Consider the following 7,336-nt stretch of genomic DNA (forward strand, 5'->3'; position numbering starts at 1 on the left):
GGGTGCCTCCGCCTTCTGGGGGGTGGGGTCTGTATGGGGGTGAAGAAGGGAGTGCCATCTGGCCAAGGGGTGCAGCCTCCTGATGGTACCCCCAGCTTTGGGGACACCTGTTCAGAGGATGTCACACCTGCCTGGAGATGCACCCATCTGGGGATGCCATACCTGCCTGGGGATGAATCCATCTGCCCTGAGGACGAGGGGTGTTCTCCTGTTGGCATATTTTCCATGGGCTGATTCTTCCTTATGGCATAGCTTGGGGTTACACTCAGCTTATGGTGACGCTTTGCACGGGGCGACCCCTGAGAGGCCAATTGCATCCAGTTGATAGGGCACAGCCCCACAGCAGGGATGCTGCTTGGGCTGGGAGATGGGCAGGTGGCAGGGAGGTGGCAATGTGGGTGCCTCCTCGCTGCCCTTAGCCCTGAACTGCAGAGATGGAGATGCTGTGTGTGGGGGTAAGCAGATGTGCTGTTTTGGGGTGATGGTTGGTGCCCACAGTTTGCAACTGTAAGGATGTGGTGGTGGCTGAGTGTTTGCACTTGGCAAAGCAGCAACAGAAGCCCCATGGGTTCGTAGCTGTGGTAGTACAAAGGAGCAAAACAGATTCACAGGGAAGAAAACATGAATCCATCAGTAGTGCAGCCAGCTGAAACCATCTCCACACCCTGGCAGTGCTGTCAGCTGCTGCTTCTCATGGGCTAACAGCTCATCCTAATGATGGAATTAACCATTCCTTTGCATTCCAGCCATGGGACAGCCCACAGTCTGCTGCTGTAATGTTGTAAATTAGATAATAACACAGCTTTGTTAAGTGGGCTGATTCTTCTTGCTGTAGTTTCTGTCTCATTAGAAATGAGAAGAAAAAAAAAAAAAAAAAGAAAACCTGTCCAGAAGGAAACACCCATTCAACAGTCCCAGCTCTCTCCTGTAATGAAAATTTCCCCTTTAACTTGTTAAGACAGCTGTAACCCCAAAAGAAAGGCAATCCACACTCTAAAATAATGGAGCTATTTGAGAAACTGGAATGGGAATATGTGTTTAAACAATAGCTGTGTGATAAAATAATGACCAGCCTCTGCAACTGTACTGCCATAAATAATAAAAAAGACAATTTAATTCAACAAACCCATTAATATAAATAAAAATAGCAATCTCAGGGTAGAAACAAGAAAGTTGCTGTGATATAAAACCACGCGTGGTGCAATGAAACCGTATCAGCTCCATCAGAGCAAGAGATGTGCACCAAGGCATAAGAGAAGTTACAAATAACAATATGACTGCCTTATCTAAAGTGCACTATCTCCTGGAAAGCTGGTGAAAACCCAGCAGGGTCTGCAGGCAGCTGCAGGCATGTCCATCCCTGCAAGCCTCTGCTGAGCAAAATCTCAGCGGCTCTCTCTGCTCTTTGCACACAGGAGCTTGTGGGGTTTGTTTGATCTCTGCTTCCAGTCTTGGCAAGCCCTGACTGCCTGAACGAAGCACCACAACAAATAAGTGAGAGCACGGATGGTTTTGGTGGTTGAGCTCGCATGTTGAATGGGAGCTGCTGGATGCTGATGAGCCGCTTTGCCTTCTTGTTTGTTTCCTAAATGTTGGTGACTAAATCTCAAGAGCAGACTGATGCACTGTGAGCATTTAGTCTATTGGACACACAGACATTGGTAAATAGAAATATTGAGTTAATACTAATCAAGCTTGTGCTCTACAGGATATGCTTTCTATGCTTAACATTTCTAGGATCCCATTGCTCAGTGCAGACGTTGCACCAGGTGGGTGAGCCAAGAGCCCAGCGTGCAGCAGGAACGGAGCCCTGTACCCCAGGTGGGGGCTTCTCCTTCATTTTCCTCTGATGTTAAGTACATTTCTGTGAGCACACGTATTTTGTGCACATACGTCTGTGTTCCTACCCATCTCATCTATGCACCTGGAGCTGTGCTCGCCAGCAGGAGCGATGCTGGGGAGGGGCAATGTTGCTAGGAGATGGAGGCTCCGGTGCCTGGTGAAGTGGTATCTTTATTTTTGGTGTCGATCACATGAAATTGCATTTGGATGTGGAGCAGGACAGGGATCTCTTCCCTTTGCTCAGTGAATGATGCAGAAAAGAAATGTAGACTGGGCAGCTCAGTTAGGAATGGGTCAGGATGTTGCCCTTTCTGGTTCAGGATGCATTTTCCAGCTCAACGTGACCAAAAAAAGATGAGGAATGCCATGCATCTATTTATACAGGAGCTCAGGTTTGGGGCCATGCCATCTAACCCCTGTAAGTGCCCTAAATCTGTGGATTTTCAGCAGGATTTGATTTCCCGGGCTGTTTGGAGGAGATAGTTAATGAGATAATGCAGCAGTGGGTGAACTGTGACACGCGAAATGCTTTATTTTGAATGTTTCAGGAACGACGTGCATCAGAGGCTTTAGATTTGTAACCAAGCAATTTCCATTTGTGTTATGTAACTGACGTTATTTATCAAGCTCCATACCCTGGCCAAGAGCAGATGTTGGACTGCAGCATTGAAAATGAACTTTTCTGGAGGTTAGTTATTCATAAACAAGCCTGTGATTGGTTTGTTGTGATGCAAGCGTGTTCCAAAAATGTAGTGCACATGGGCCCAAAGCCTGTGATGGCTTTTTTTTTTTTTTTGGTATTAAGAGAAATCTGGATGGTACGGCAATATATGATGCTCCGCTGGGGATGTGTGATGGAAACTCCATCTGAGCAATGAGTGTGATATTTCTGCCATTCCCAACAAAGCACTTTCATAGAATGGCTTGGGTTGGAAGGGACCTCAAGGATTACGAAGCTCCAACCACCCTGCTGCATGAAGGGCCACCAACCTCCATGTTTAATACCAGACAAGGCTGCTGAGGGCCCCATCCGACCTGGCCTTGAACATCTCCAGGGACGAGGCATCCACAATCTCTTTGGGCAGCCTGTTCCAGCACCTCACCACTCTCATAGTAATGAACTTTCCCCTGATATCCAATTGAAATCTTCCCTCCCTCAGCTTAAAACCACTTCCCCTTGTCCCACTATTACCTACTCTTTCAAAGAGTTGACTTCCCTCCTGTTTATAGACTCCTTTTAGATATTGCACTCTTCTAGAGAGGAAAGTGCTGAAAAGAAGCTGCTTATGCCCTTAAAAGTCTAATTCAGAGGTCTAATGAGTGATGAGATACCCCATCCCACTAGAAGTCAATAGCAATCAGTAGCTGTTATTTTTTTGTATGTGCTGTGGTGGACTATATGGGGGCTTAGGGTCATTTTTAAGGCAGATCCATGCATGAGTCCTTCTCCTGAAGTCATGGAGTTGAGCTTTTATGCTGCATCTATGACTGCAAAGCACAATATGGATTTGGGTTGGCCTCTATGGAGAGGAAATCACAATCTCTCCCTCCCTTCCTTTACAAGTAGAAGGCAGAACTGTTCCAAATCCTGGAAGCATGGAGGGAAAGCAGTGACCGTGTGAGTTGCTTATAGCATTTCTCAGTGTCTTGCCAATTATGTTTTCTTTTAGGGCATAATCTGCAAGAGCTGGCAGACTTTCTCTTGGCTTTGCCTAGTTAAATCAGCTGGGAAAGAGCGTGCTGATGAGGTGGAGCTCTCAATGTGTCCTAACCATTACTTTGCACCATTCAGTTTGCACCATTGAGGATATTCTCCCTGGGCTGATTCAGGAAGATCTCAGGATTTGGCTACATGGTCCATCTACCCTTTTTTGACCTCACTATAAAATGCTGCCGTGGATCCATTCCAACTTGGGATATTCCATGGTTCTGTGATTCACAGCTTCACAGAATCAGTCTGCTACCTCCTCGCCTTTTTGTATTTTTGCTTTGTATCAGTGAGGATGGAACAATATGTTCCCCACGTCCACAATGGCCAGGACAAGAATAGGGCTAAAATTAAACCACACACAGATGGTATTAAATGAAGAAATGCTTGAAACGAGGCTTGGTGAAGCATCAGAATGTTATTTGGATGGGGCTGCGGAGTGCAGATGTTCCTGCCTGGGGCAGAGGGATGCTTCAAGCTCATCGAGTGGCTGCTTCACATCCCAACCAGGGCCTGATTTGGGCTCAGCCCCTCTGGGATGCCAGGCAAGCTGTTAAGGGCTACGTGCAATTAGAGACAGAGATGGAGGTGAGCTGAAAAAATCCTGATTCAAGCTTCTCACTCAGCTGCTGCCAAGTCCAAATGTTTAGGTGGCTTTTGCTTTATTTTTGTTACTTTTAAGCTCCCCAGCTGGGAATCTGCCAGAAGTCAGAAAACTGGTTTTTAACCCAAACAGCCCCATTTGGGGCTGACACAGCTCAGAGCAGCCCAAGCTTTAGGGACATGGTTTCGTGGGCAATATTGGTGGTAGATGGATGATTGGACTAGATGATTTTGGTGGTCTTTTCCAACCTTAATGGTTCTAAGTGTTGGTCCTCCCCTGTGCCTCAGTGCTGGCAGCATCTTTGGCACCTCGTGGCTCCTGCAGCTTGGGATGGAGCTTTGTTAGAGGAACTGAATTCTAGTTCCCTTTTATTTCCAGTCATGGATAGGCATCCTCTTCAATTTCAAAATAAATCTAGATCATTTCTTTTTGGATGGAGCCATAAATCTTCGCACTTCAGTTCCTCATCCTCACAACTCCAGCCTTTGTCTGTGTGGGTATTTCAGCCTGGAAACTCTTCGACCTGCTCTGAAACTTAGGTATTCCTTGAAGGCAATGACACACAGTGGCAGGCTGCTGGCATGGTGGGTTGGCTGCTCCTCGGAGACGTTTGTCCTTGCAGTTGTCTGCACACCACAGCACATAGCACTGTTTGTGTGTGTGTTTAATGCAAGTGTTGTTTCCCATAAATGCCTCTTTCTGGGCCCGGAGAATTGCTCTCACCCTCTCTCACCTCAGTGGCCAACTGAGAAAGGTCTCCTTCACTCAGCTGGGGGAAAGGGGGAGGATTTATGAATTGGAGAGATGCATTCCTGATGTGGAATGGGCACATTCTGTGTTTCCACACCCCCCCTTCCACGCCCCCCCCCCCCGCTCCTTAAAAGCACCATTTGTGTGGCAAATAGCCAAGGGTTTTATGAATGCAGCTCTTGCTTTCTCCAGCTGCTAGAAACCTTTCTCAAATATGAATTAAAATAAAAGCCTCACTAGACACTTTTAGCACTCATAATTCTGCTATTTCTGGTCTGCGGCGTGGAGTTCTTGCATCAGAAATCATGGTTGGAGAGGCTTGAGTGGCTTCTTTCAAATATTATTAAAAGGAAAGATGGATGACTTCAATCTACAAGGGCCTGGATGTGATTGTGTACCCAGATTTGACATTTCCCTAGTTATTATGGCAGTGAAATCCCATCCCTGCAATCTTTATATAGACTTACCCTTCAGGTACCATTCGGGGGTGTTCTTGAGGAATTGCTATGCCCCAGGTTTGGTGCTCTAATAAATCAACTAGCAGGGAGAAGACAAGATCAGGACCACAATCCATGCATGGGAATATCTTAAGAGGTTTTAGGCAAGCATTTTTCACTGCATCACAGGAGTAAGAGAAAAAGGAAACCATGGTAACAGCTGTGGGTTGGTGGAGCTGGGAGTTTGCAGTTTGCAGAGGGGAGAGGGATGAGCAGTGGCAATTTGTCACCAGGCAAGCATGGGACAGGAGGATGCTCCTGGTGGGTGTGCTCACAGCACTGTGGAGGAAAGCGGTGTTTTTTGAGGGAGAAGGATTTGGAGTGCTTGTAGTTGGTGATTCTGTGTAAGGAGCAGCCCTGTGTACAGGGATTTTGGGTACTTCCCTGCCAAGCAGATTTTTGCCTTGCAGGCAGCCAGCAGTGAGAGGAAAAACTCTGGGGAAATGCGAAATCTCACCCACTGGGACTGTGAAGGTGAATCATGAAAATGAGGGTGGGAATTTAGTTACATGTAGGTTGTGGGGTCATTAAGGCAGAGTGCATGCAGCACTCCCATATCTTCCTAGACTTATGCTCGACAAGGACAGGTGAAACAGCAACTCTGCCTTATAAATGAGTATGACGTGGCAACAGGATGGCTCGATTTCTTTGCAGAAGCAGTAGAGATTATTCTGAATCCCAACCAGATCAGAAATAAGTAACACCACCTCCCAGAGACCACAGTGTATCCGAACGGCATTTGACACCTTTGCATGCCAGCAATGCTTTTCTGGTGGGGTCATGTTCTGTGATGAAAAGTTCAGTGTCTGCAGTGGTTGTGCAGAGGCTCCCACAGACGGCTGCTTGGAGGTAATTACGAGGTACTCAGGCACTTTTTTTTTGTCTGTGAGATGGAGGCATGTCGGAGGCTTGGGCAGCATTGTTCATGTAGGTCACCAAGCTTAACAAGGCAGCAATGAACTGCTGCACTCATTTGGGGAAAGGACGTAATTATCTAGAGGTTTTGATGGGCAATAATTGCTAAAGGCTTTGGTACGTGAACAAGTTGCCATTGTGAAAGAAGTTCTCAGCCATCGACTGCTCCACAGGAGCTCCACAGTGCCCAGGCTTACACTGGTGCAGATGGACAGTGAGCTGCCTTGGGTTGTCTTGCTTTCATAAACATGTAAGACCTTTTACAGGGGCAGTAACTGTAGATCTGCCAAAGTGGGATAACATTTTGCAGTGCTGCAACACAACTGCGTGCCAAAGCCCTACAAGCAGGTTGAGGGCATGTAAGTTCTCCAAATTACAGCACCCATAAGTTACTCCTCTTCAACCTGCATGTCTTGCTGTTGTGTATAGTCTTAATGAATTTAGAGCCTCACCAAAGGGGCATTACTCATATTTTACTGATCAGAAGATAAACCCCAAATAACACATAATAAAGGGTGTTTTCCCTGATTCCCAGGCTTCTGAGCTAAACTCCAGCCAATGCTTTCTTTAATAACTCAGCAGCGTATTGGGAAAATAAACCTGAATCTGGCCATCCATGTTAAAAACAAACAAACCCAAAATCTCTTTTATGAGAAATAACAACCTTTCGGCTACATTTTGTGTGTCTAAGTAACCACCTCATAACACACTAATGATTGCTAGACATAAGCAGCAGCACTATTGTATAGCAAAGATATTACTGTATTACTTAGGGTTTATTGCATGTAAGTGCATCAATATAATTGTACGGTCTGCTTGGCAAGACTGCTTTTATAAGCAGGAATATAATTTTACTAATGTCTTATTTCAAGTTTGAGAATTAATGTAGTTTTCCAGCTTGTTGCAGTATATACTGAAAGCAGTACGTTCTTTTTTTCCATGAACTTCAGTGTATGCTGTATCAAGTACGTCTGGATCAGTTTGAGAAACGGGATATTATAATGATCCTGAAAATATTTT

This window comes from Tetrao urogallus (assembly GCF_951394365.1).
Source record: "Tetrao urogallus genome assembly, chromosome: 5".
NCBI classification, from domain to species: domain Eukaryota; kingdom Metazoa; phylum Chordata; class Aves; order Galliformes; family Phasianidae; genus Tetrao; species Tetrao urogallus.